Source organism: Arachis ipaensis, chromosome B09 (genome assembly GCF_000816755.2).
Source record: "Arachis ipaensis cultivar K30076 chromosome B09, Araip1.1, whole genome shotgun sequence".
Lineage (NCBI taxonomy): Eukaryota > Viridiplantae > Streptophyta > Magnoliopsida > Fabales > Fabaceae > Arachis > Arachis ipaensis.
The window spans coordinates 134,583,587-134,596,186 of NC_029793.2; positions in this window are offsets into that span (position 1 = coordinate 134,583,587).

The following is a 12,600-nucleotide window of genomic DNA, read 5'->3' on the forward strand; positions in this document are numbered from 1 at the left end:
ATTAAGAACTCAGGCTGTAAATATCATGTAGGAAATCAACATAGGAAGTGCATTATTTTAGAAAGAAAAATTTGATTCGAATTTCGCAGAAGTGCACAGTTTTGTTGTGCAAAATTACACTATACAATTAAAATTCAATTGTACTTATGTGCAGAAAATTAACATAGATTATGAAGAATTTAATTTACCACCGGATACATAAATGCCATAGACACATAACTGGGTGAACCTTTTCAGATTGTGACTCAGCTTTGCTAGAGTCCCCAGTTAGAGGTGTCCAGAGCTCTTAAGCACACTCTTTTTGCTTTGGACCACGACTTTAACCGCTCAGTCTCAAGCTTTTCACTTGACACCTTCACGCCACAAGCACATGGTTAGGGACAGCTTGATTTAGCCGCTTAGGCCAGGATTTTAGTCCTTTTAGGCCCTCCTATCCATTAATGCTCAAAGCATTGGATCCTTTTTACCCTTGCCTTTTGGTTTAAAGGGCTATTGGCTTTTTTTGCTTGCTTTTTCTCTTTTTTTTCGCTATTTTTTTCATATTTTTTTTCGCAAGCTTTTGCTATTCACTGCTTTTTCTTACTTCAAGAATCAATTTTATGATTTTTCAGATTATCAATAACATTTCTCTTTTTTCCATTATTCTTTCAAGAGCCAACAATTTTAACATTCATAAACAACAAATTCAAAAATATGCATTGTTCAAGCATTCATTCAGAAAACAAAAAGTGTTGCCACCACATCAAAATAATTAAACTAATTTCAAGATAGAATTCGAAATCATGTATTTCTTGTTCTTTTGCAATTAAAAACTTTTTTCATTTAAGAAAGGTGAAGGATTCATAGGACATTCATAGCTTTAAGACATATACACTAGACACTAATGATCATGTAATAAAGACACAAAACATAGACAAAACATAAAGCATAAATTTTGAAAAATAGAAAAATAAAAACAAGGAAATTAAAGAACGGGTCCACCTTAGTGATGGCGGCTAGTTCTTCCTCTTGAAGATCTTATAGAGTGCTTGAGCTCCTCTATGTCTCTTCCTTGCCTTTGTTGCTCCTCCCTCATGGCTCTTTGGTCCTCTCTGATTTCATTGAGGATAATGGAGTGCTCTTGGTGCTCCATCCTTAGTTGCCCCATGTTGGAACTCAATTCTCCTAAGGAGGTGTTGATTTGCTCTCGATAGTTTTGTGGAGAAAAGTGCATCCCTTGAGGCATCTCAGGGATTTCTTGATGAGGAGTTTCCTCATGCTCTTGTTGAGGTCCATGAGTGGACTCTCTTGTTTGCTCCATCCTCTTTTTAGTAATGGGCTTGTCCTCATCAATGAGGATGTCTTCTTCTATGACAATTCCGGCTGAATTGCATAGGTTACAGATGAGATGAGGGAAAGCTAACCTTGCCAAAGTAGAAGGCTTGTCCGCCACCTTGTAGAGTTCTAGAGGTATGATCTCATGAACTTCTACTTCCTCTCCATTCATGATGCTATGGATCATGATAGCCCGGTCTATTATAACTTCAGACTGGTTGCTAGTAGGAATGATAGAGCGTTGGATGAACTCCAACCATCCCCTAGCCACGGGTTTGAGGTCAATCCTTCTTAGTTGAACCAGCTTACCTCTTGAGTCTCTCTTCCATTGAGCTCCTTCCACACAAATGTCCCTAAGGACTTGGTCTAACCTTTGATCAAAGTTGACCCTTCTAGTGAAAGGATGAGGATCTCCTCTCATCATTGGCAAGTTAAATGCCAACCTCACATTTTCCGGACTAAAATCCAAGTAATTCTCCCGAACCATTGTGAGCCAATTCTTTGGGTTCGGATTGATACTTTGATCATGGTTCTTAGTGATCCATGCATTGGCATAGAACTCTTGAACAATTAAGATTCCAATTTGTTGGATTGGGTTGGTGAGAGCTTTCCAACCTCTTCTTTGAATCTCACGTTGGATCTCCGGATATTCACCCTTTTTGAGCATGAAGGGAACTTCGGGGATCACTTTTTTCTTAGCCACAACTTCATAGAAGTGGTCTTGATGGACCTTTGAGATGAATCTCTCCATCTCCCATGACTCGGAGGTGGAAGCAATTGCCTTCCCTTTCCTCTTTCTAGGGGTTTCTTCGGTCTTAGGTGCCATTAATGGTTATGGAAAAATAAAAAAGCAGAGCTTTTTCCACACCGAACTTAAAAGGTTTGCTCGTCCTCGAGCAAAAGAAGAAAGAAAGGAGTAGAAGAAGAAGAAATGGAGGAGATGGAGGGTAGTGGTGGTTTCAGCCAAGGGGGGAAAGAATTATTTGTGATGTGTGAAAGTGAAGGTAGTGAGGAGGGGTATTTATAGGGTAAGAGAGAGAGAGAGAGAGAGAGAGAGATGGAATTCGGCTATGAAGGGGTGGGTTTGGGAGGGAAATGGTTTGAATTTGAATGGTGAGGTAGGTGGGGTTTATGATGGATGGATGTGAGTGGTGAAGAGAATATGGGAAAGAGGGTAGGATTTGATAGGTGAAGGGTATTTGGAGAAGAGTTATTGATGGGATTGGTCAAGGGTATTTGGGGAAGAGTGTTATGGAAAGGTGTGAAGAGGAGAGAAGAAGAGGTGGGGTAGGTGGGGATCCTGTGGGGTCTACAGATCCTGAGGTGTCAAGGAATTCTATTCCCTGCACCAATCTGGCGTTAAAATGCCCTCTGTGTGCCAATTCTGGCATTAAACGCCAGCTCTGCTACCTTTCCGGCGTTAAACGCCAGACAGACACCCTTTTCTGGCGTTAAACGCCAGTTTGTCTGCCATTTCTGGCGTTTAACGCCAGCCAGACGCCAGACACCCCTTTCTGGCGTTAAACGCCCAGAGTGTTGCCCATTCTTCTATCCTTACTGGCGTTTAAACGCCAGTAAGTCTGTCCTCCCAGGTGTGCTATTTTTTATTCTGTTTTTCATTTTGCTTTAATTCTGTAGTTATTTTTATGACTTCACATTATCATCAACCTAAAGAAAACATAAAATAACAATGGAAAATAAATAAATATAATTAAAATAACATTGGGTTGCCTCCCAACAAGCGCTTCTTTAATGTCAATAGCTTGACAGTGAGCTCTTAGAGAGCTTCACAGAGACTCAGAGCTTAATGGTGGCCTTCCAACACCAAACTTAGAAGTTAAGTGTGGGGGCTCTATTTGACTCTGTATTGAGAGAAGCTTTTCATGCTTCCTTTCCACGGTTACAGAAGAAGATCATTGAGCCTTAAACATAAGGTAGTCCTCATTCAATTGAAGGACTAACTCTCCTCTGTCCACATCAATCACAGCTCTTGCTGTGGCTAGGAAGGGTCTTCCAAGGATGACGGATTCATCCTCATCCTTCCCATTGTCTAGGATTATGAAATCAGCAGGGATGTAAAAGCCTTCAACCTTCACTAAGACATCCTCTACAAGTCTATAAGCCTGTTTCCTTGAATTGTCTGCCATCTCTAGTGAGATTCTTACAACTTGTACCTCAAAGATCCCTAGTTTCTCCATTACAGAGAGTGGCATGAGGTTTATACTTGAACCAAGGTCACACAGAGCCTTCTTAAAGGTCATGGTGCCTATGATGCAAGGTATTAAGAACTTTCCGGGATCCGGTTTCTTCTGAGGTAACTTTAGTTGCCCCAAAGCATTCAGTTCATTGATGAGCAATAGAGGTTCATCCTTCCAAGTCTCATTACCAAATAACTTGGCATTCAGCTTTATGATTGCTCCTAGATACTGAGCAACTTGCTATTCAACAATGTCTTCATTCTCTTCAGAGGAAGAATACTCATCAGAGCTCATGAATGGCAACAGTAAGTTCAGTGGAATCTCTATGGTCTCTATGTGAGCCTCAGATTCCTTTGGTTCCTCATTGGGGAACTCTTTAGTGGCCAGTGGACGTCCATTGAGGTCTTCCTCACTGGAAATCACTGCCTCTTCCTCCTCTATAGGTTCGGCCATGTTGGGTATATTAATGGCCTTGCACTCTCTTTTTGGATTCTCTTCTATATTGCTTGGGAGAGTACTAGGAGGGATTTCAGAAACTCTTTTACTCAGTTGACCCACTAGTGCCTCCAAATTTTTGATAGAGGACCTTGTTTCAGTCATGAAACTGTGAGTGGTCTTGGATAGATCAGAGACTATGGTTGCTAAGTCAAAGAGGCTCTGCTTAGAATTCTCTATCTGTTGCTCAAAAGATGATGGAAAAGGCTTGCTATTGCCAAACCTATTTCTCCCACCATTATTATTATTAAAGCCTTGATTAGGCTTCTGTTGATCCTTCCATGAGAGATTAGGATGATTCCTCCATGAAGGATTGTAAGTGTTTTCATAGGATTCTCCCATGTAATTCACCTCTTCCATTTCAGGATTCTCAGGGTCATAAGCTTCTTCTTCAGAGGAAGCTTCTTTACTACTGTTGGATGCAGCTTGCATTCCAGTCAGACTCTGAGAAATCATATTGACTTGCTGAGTCAATATTTTATTCTGAGGCAATATTGCATTCAGAGTATCAATCTCAAGAACTCTTTTCTTCTGAGTCGTCCCATTATTCACATGTTTTCTTTCAGAAGTGTACGTGAACTGGTTATTTGCAACCATTTCAATGAGTTCCTAGGCTTCTGCAGGCGTCTTCTTCAGATGAAGAGATCCACCAGCAGAGTGATTCAATGACATCTTGGACAATTCAGATAGACCATCATAGAATATACATAAGATGCTCCATTCTGAAAGCATGTCAGAAGGACACCTTCTAATCAATTGCTTGTATCTTTTCCAAGCTTCATAGAGGGATTCACCTTTCTTCTGTCTGAAGGTTTGGACTTCCACTCCGAGCTTGCTCAACTTTTGAGGTGGAAAGAATTTGGCCAAGAAAGCATTGACCAACTTTTCCCAAGAGTTTAGGCTTTCTTTAGGTTGTGAGTCCAAAACCATGTCCTAGCTCTGTCTCTTACAGCAAAAGGGAAAACCATAAGTCTGTAGACCTCAGGATTAACCACATTGGTCTTAACAGTGTCACAGATTTGTAAGAAATTTAGCTAAGAACTGATGAGGATCTTCCAATGGAAGTCCATGAAACTTGCAATTCTGCTGCATTAGAGAAACTAATTGAGGCTTAAGCTCAAAGTTGTTTGCTCCAATTGCAGGAATTGAAATGCTTCTTCCATAGAAGTCAGAAGTAGGTGCAGTAAAGTCACCAAGCATCTTCCTTGCATCTCCACCATTGTTGTTATTTTCGGCTGCCATCTCTACTTCTTTTTCGAAAATTTCTGTAAGGTCCTCTCCAGAGTGTTGTGCTTTAGCTTCTCTTAGCTTCCTCTTCAGAGTCCCTTCAGGTTCAGGATCAGCTTCAATAAGAATGTTCTTATCCTTGTTCCTGCTCATACGAAAAAGAAAAAAACAGAAAAAAAAAAGGAATCCTCTATATCACAGTATATGGATTCCTTTATGTGAGTAGAAGAATAGAAGAATAGAATGAAGAAGAGAGAAGAAGAAGAATTCGAACACAGAGAGAGGGAGAGGGTTCGAATTTTAAATAGAAGAGAAGTGTTAGTAAATAAATAAAATAAATAGAAAGAGATGAGAGAGAGAGTGTATTCAAAAATTATTTAAAAGAGAAGAAAAATATTTTTGTTTTTATTTTAATTATTAGTTAGAATTTGAAATTTAAGAAGAGAATTAAAATTAAATTAAAATTTAAAACAATTAGTTAATTAAAAAGAATTTTGAAAAAGTGGTTAGTTTTTTTTTCGAAATTAATGAGAGAGAGAAGTAGTTAGGTAGTTTTGAAAAAGATAAGAAATAGTAAAACAAACAAAAAATCAAGTGGTTAATTGAAAAAGATTTGAAAATCAATTTTGAAAAGATAAGAAGTTAGAAAAGGATTTTGAAATTAATTTTTGAAAAAGATATGATTGAAAATCATTTTGAAAAAAAGATTTGAATTGGAAATTAAAAAGATTTGATTTTTGAAATTAAAGTTGATTACTTGACTAACAAGAAACTAAAAGATATGATTCTAGAATTTAAAGATTGATCCTTTCTTAATAGGCAAGTAACAACTTGAAATTTTTGAATCAAAACATTAATTGTTAGCATTAATTTCGAAAATATGAAATAAAATTAAGAAAAATATTTTGAAAATAAATTTTGAAGAATTTTCGAAAAACAGGAAAAAAATGAAAAATATTTGATTTTGAAAAGATAGAATTTTTAAATTGAAATTTTGACTTGACTAACAAGAAACAACTAATTTTAAAAATTTTTTACTAAATCAATTCGAAATTTCGAAAATTATGAGCAAAATAAGGGAAAGATATTATTTTTTATTTTTGAATTTTTAATGAGGAGAGAGAAAAACAACTAAATGATGCAGAACATAAGAAATTCAAATCAAAACAACTAATGCATGCAAGAACACTTTGAGTGTCAAGATGAACACCAAGAACACTTTGAAGATCATGATGAACATCAAGAACATATTTTTGAAAATTTTTAAGAAAAGAAAGATATGCAAGACACCAAACTTAAAAATTTTTAAACCTTAAACACTATGAATTCGAAAATGCATATGAAAAACAACAAAAGATACAAAACAAGAAAATCACAAGATTAAACAAAGAAAATCATCAAGAACAACTTGAAGATCATGAAGAACACCATGCATGAATTTTTGAAAATTAAAGAAAAATTAAAAACATGCAATTGACACCAAACTTAAAATTTGACAAAAGACTCAAACAAGAAACACAAAATATTTTTGGTTTTATGATTTTATTAATTTTTTTTGTATTTTTCGAAAATTATGTTTGGAAAAAGAAAATTCAAAGATTCAAAATTTTTAATAACAATTCCAGGAATCATGCAATGTTAGTCTAAAGCTTCGGGCCAAAAGAATTAGACATGGCCAAATGGCCAGCCAAGCTTTAGCAGAGCATTACATACAACAGCCAAATTGATGGGAACCAAAAGGCTCTTGCAAATATAAGTGGAAACATCAGTCCAAAGATTAAACATGGCTTAACAGCCAGCCAGGATTCAATATATCTCATGAAACTCTTGAATTTGTTCTTAAAAACTCTGAAATAAAAATGAACTTAAACATAAAATAAAATTACCTAATCTAAGCAACAAGATGAATCGTCAGTTGTCCAAACTCGAACAATCTCCGGCAACGGCGCCAAAAACTTGGTGCACGGAATTGTGATTCACACTTTTCACATCTCCGCACAACTAACCAGCAAGTGCACTGGGTCGTCCAAGTAATAAACCTTACATGAGTAAGGGTCGATCCCACGGAGATTGTCGGCTTGAAGCAAGCTATGGTTATCTTGTAAATCTCAGTCAGGCGGATTTAAATGGTTATGAGGTTTTGATAATTAAAATATAAATAAAACATAAAATAAGATAAAGTTACTTATGTAATTCATTGGTGGGAATTTCAGATAAGCGTCTGGAGATGCTTTGTTGCTTCTGAATCTCTGCTTTCCTATTGCCTTCTTCCAACCATGCGTGCTCCCTTCCATGGCAAGCTGTAAGATCCTCTCAGTGAAAATGGTCCTCTACAGTTTTTGCACGGCTAATCAACTGTCGGATTTCTCATCTCGGATGAAAAATACCAGGTACAGCTACCGCATGGCTAATCATCTGTCGGTTTCCGCTAGCGTCGGAATAGGATCCATTGATCCTTTTGCACACTGTCACTGCGCCCAACATTCGCAGGTTTGAAGCTCGTCACAGTCATTCCTTCCCGGATCCTACTCGGAATACCACAGACAAGGTTTAGACTTTCTGGATCCCAGGAATGGCTGCCAATTGGTTCTAGCCTATACCACGAAGATACTAATCTCACGGACTCGGTCCGTGTATTAGATATCCAAGAGAATATACTCCAGCTGTCGTCCAATGACTATGTTGAACATCATGTAGACCGCTTTGTGGTTGTCAGGCACGCGGATCATGGCTAAGCGAGTAACGAAGATTGGGTGATTGTCACGGGTCACCCCTTCATTCTAACTTAACTGAATTAAGTATGAGAGTATATATTGGAGAAGAAGTAGGCATGAATTGAATAGAAAACAGTAGTAACTGCATTAATTCATAAAGAACAGCAAAGCTCTACACCTTAATCTATGGGGTGTAGAAACTCCACCGTAGAAAATACATAAGTGAAAAAGGTCTAGGCATGGTCGAATGGCCAGCCTCTCCAAACGTGAAAATAGTCTATGATAAAAGTGTTCCAAAACTTCTTCGATCCGAATACAATAGTAAAAAGTGCTATTTATACTAAACTAGTAATTTAGGTTTACAAAAAATGAGTAACTAAGAGCAGATAGTGCAGAAATCCACTTTCGGGGCCCACTTGGTGTGTGCTTGGGCTGAGCATTGAAGCTTTCATGTGCATAGGCTGTTCCTGGAGTTAAACGCCAGCTTGGGTGCCAGTTTGGGCGTTTAACTCTAATTCTGGTGCCAGTTTGGGCGTTTTACGCCAAAATGTTTTAGGCTGGATTTGGACGCCAGTTTGGGCCATCAAATCCCGTGCAAAGTATAAACTATTATATATTGCTGGAAAGCCCAAGATGCCTACTTTCCAACGCAATTAAGAGTGTGCCAATTGGGCTTCTGTAGCTCCAGAAATTCCACTTTGAGTGCAGGAGGGTCAGAATCCAACAGCATCTGCAGTCCTTTTTCAGCCTCTGAATCAGATTTTTGCTCAGGTCCCTCAATTTCAGCCAGAAAATACCTGAAATCACAGAAAAACACACAAACTCATAGTAAAGTCCAGAAATGTGATTTTTTCATAAAAACCAATAAAAATATAATAAAAAGTAACTAAAACATACTAAAAACTATGTAAAAACAATGCCAAAAAGGGTATAAATTATCCGCTCATCACTGTGGCCATAGCAAATGTAGATCCCGGAGTGACATCTTCTTCATCATCTTTTCCACTGCATGCGTCATGGCCGATAGCTCTATCCTTGCCAAAAATTTCCCAAGACGTTCAAACAATGGAAATGGCTTGCTTGGAGTGTAGAATGTCACATTGCGACCCTATACCATATAACAGAGTATACGTTATCAAATGCATATGCGTACACTTACATGATGAAAATTAAAAAGTATTTGTAAGAACAATGATTAAAAGTGCGAAAAAACACACCTTTTCCCAAGCTTCCAATAGTTGTTTGCTATCTACTTCAACACACATCTTTTGAGAATTCCATCCAAATCCACTAGAACCCAACATCTCAGCCACATAAATATATTTTTCTTTCAGGTGCTTTTGTTTATTTCTGATGTGCTTCACAGTGAGACCATATCTAGGAAACTTCTCATTCATCTTGTTTGCCAGCTTTTGAAATGTCCCTGGTTTAAATTGATCGGCATCATCCCTCTTACCTTCAACAACCAATTCCTGATCCATGAGGACCATAAATTGTTCAGTTTCTTATTTAGTCCACTGGCGTGGTGTAGAGGCCATTTGCTGTTGGATAGTATATATGCACAATAATGAAAAAGAGTACCATATAATAGAATTATTTTTAGGATTACACAAGAATTGCTATGACAATGACAACCGATTTACTAGCACAATTATAGCAGAATTTTCATCAAATTACTAGCACAATAATGGGGTGGGGTAGGACTATTAAAATAAATAATTACCAGCACAATATCAAACATACTTCAACATTTTCAATAAAATTATAGACGTTTAACATCTTTTGAAACAATTAAAACAAAACCTTGTCTAGTTGTATCTTTAATTAAAATACAAGTCATCAAATCGAGTTGGCAAATACATATGCCACAACAGAAAAAACTCAAATGAATTCAAATATAATAATAGTCCAGGACAATTGCATACATACTAAAACTAGAAAAGATAAAAACTCTATGTGTCATGTTCTCCTCTCCATATTTCTCACATTTCGGTTGCTAGGTCCTCACACCATTGAGTTCACTCATGGTTACTTTCCACAAAATCAATTGTGTTGGCTTCATCAACTATAGTATCATCTTCTATGGGTATGTGTTCCGGTAAAAGAGTTGCATCTTCTTCATGATCAACATCCATGTTCATACGAATAAAATTTTGTAACAAATAACAAGCGATAATAATGTGGCTTTGAATCCTAATACGGTAGAACAACAGACTTCATAGATTTACCCATCTTTTCTTAAGCAATCCAAAGCACCACTCAATCTCATTCCTAGTCGAAGAGTGCTTCTTATTAAATAACTCTAGATGATTTTGTAGTGCACGATGACCTTGAACCTACTCATTCACATAATAGTGAACATTTCTATAAGGAGATAAAAATCCTCTACCACTAGTATAGCCAACATCCACTAAATAATAAGACCCTAAAACGGAAGGATGGAAAAAATATAAGAAATACATTATAATTCTTTGATAAATAGTTAATGCTCTTACCAAAAGATTAATTTAGACATACTAACAGTTATTCTCAAGCCATTATGTCGAGTAATTGCATCCCTAAGTACCCTTGAATCAGATGCCGATCCTTCCCAACTGCTAAAGACATAGATGAAATTCATGTTCCGATTACAAACTCCTAAGACATTGGTGGATATTCTAGATTTTCCTGTCTGATATATAGATTTATCATTCTTTGGGAAAGTGACATCTATGTAAGTTCCATCTCATGCTCCTAGACAACCCTATCAAGTGTTAAAACAAATAGTTATTACACACTAGATAAACTTGACCAGTAAAAATTTGAGCTATATACAAGACCTACCTTAAACCATTTCCATCTGGGATCTACACAATCTTCTAGTAGAGGATCTATCGTTGCAAATAATATACTTTGAACACGCAAAACCGAACAAAGTTTCACCAGACCTATAGAACCTAACTTGTACGCTGCGATTTTTAGTATGATGAGCTAATATGATTAAGAAAGTAGCTACTTGCTCACCTATGTCAACATGACCATCTTCGTCCAACCGACCCTGAACTTGTAGCAATTCACACAAATTGTCAAATGCATTCAACCTCATTCTTAACTCTCATTTGCAATTTCTATCTCCACTTACCCCAATGATATTATCTAATACATCTCGCCTTAATGGCAATGTGTTCACTCTTCGACTAATCGATGAATGACTCCGCCTTCTATCCTAATATACATATATAAAGTAACTAAAAAAATAACATTAACGTGTCAAATTGCAGTCTCGTAATCCAGTAATATCCAACATATAGCTTAATTTGCTTGGAACGATCCATCATCACTTCCTAACAAACAATAAAAAGTAAATGTATAAAAATAAATAAATAATAAATGTCAAACACCAAAACATTTAAATAAGCTTTACATAGTGACCATAACTGATCCAAAAGAAGCAGAGCTAGCAACACTAGAGCGGGTTGGAATCGAACTGACGTCCAAGAATTTTGATATCTATTACCGTTAGCTATACAGTTACCATCAAAGACTTTTTTTCACAAACCAATGCTCTAAATTATAAAAAACCAAAACAAAAACTTGAATTCAATACTTTAAACTTCTAACTCCACAAAATAAAAGATCCATGACCTACACCGAATTTCATATTTATATAAAAACCTCTAAATTTTCTCATTAATGTCACAAAATTTTCAAATTCAGAAAAGACAAAAACTTAAAATTTATATCTAATGCAGTTTTAAGTCCAAACTCATAAATCCTTTTGGTAAAGATGAAAGAAACCTAAATTATATGCTTTTTCATAAAATAATATGTTCCAAAATTGCTTGCCCTTCATACAACATAAATAGTTTTCTTGTTGTTTGAAAATACAAGAAAGACAACCAGACCATGACAAATATTATTGAGTTATTGGTTGAATCTTATTAGACATTCCTCATACCAATCCTTACAATAGTAAGATAATAGTTTCAAATATTAACTAAACAACAATAAAGCCCACGAGTTACATGAATTAACTTCTAGAGTATAAATAAAATTAACCTAATTTGCTAATCATCCCGCTTTAATCTGCGAAACAAAATTCAGCATTCAAAATACTTCTATTCCCTTATTTGATTCACGGTCTAGCAGTATTAGTTGTCTCTCTATTCACATACCACTATTTTTTTTCAAAACAAAATGTATTAAAGTTTACAGTAACAGAACAAGAAAAGACAAAAGTTGAGAATTTGAGATAATAATAAAGAGAAATAGAATAATTTCAAACTTTCAGTGAAGTTTTCAAAAATAAGAAAGGATAAAGAAGCTCCACAAAAGATTTTGAGACTTGTTAGGGTTTGTCAAAGGTAAAAGAAAAGATCTGAAATTTAAAAAATTTAATAAGAGTAAAATAGTAAAAAAAACAATTCAGGTTAGTGTAATAGTGTCCATCACTATTCGTCCGTGTCTCATCATTTCATTGAGACATGAAATACATGTGTTATATGTATGTCTGTGTGTCTTTCATTTTTTGTGTCTCACAAATTAAACAAGAGACACGTTCCATTATATCTATGTCTTAGCCTGACATACACACAAACCAAGCGGAGTGTTACATATCCCTCACACAAAAGCTTTTTTGGATTTACGTTTTTTTTTGTAGATTTTCGATTTTC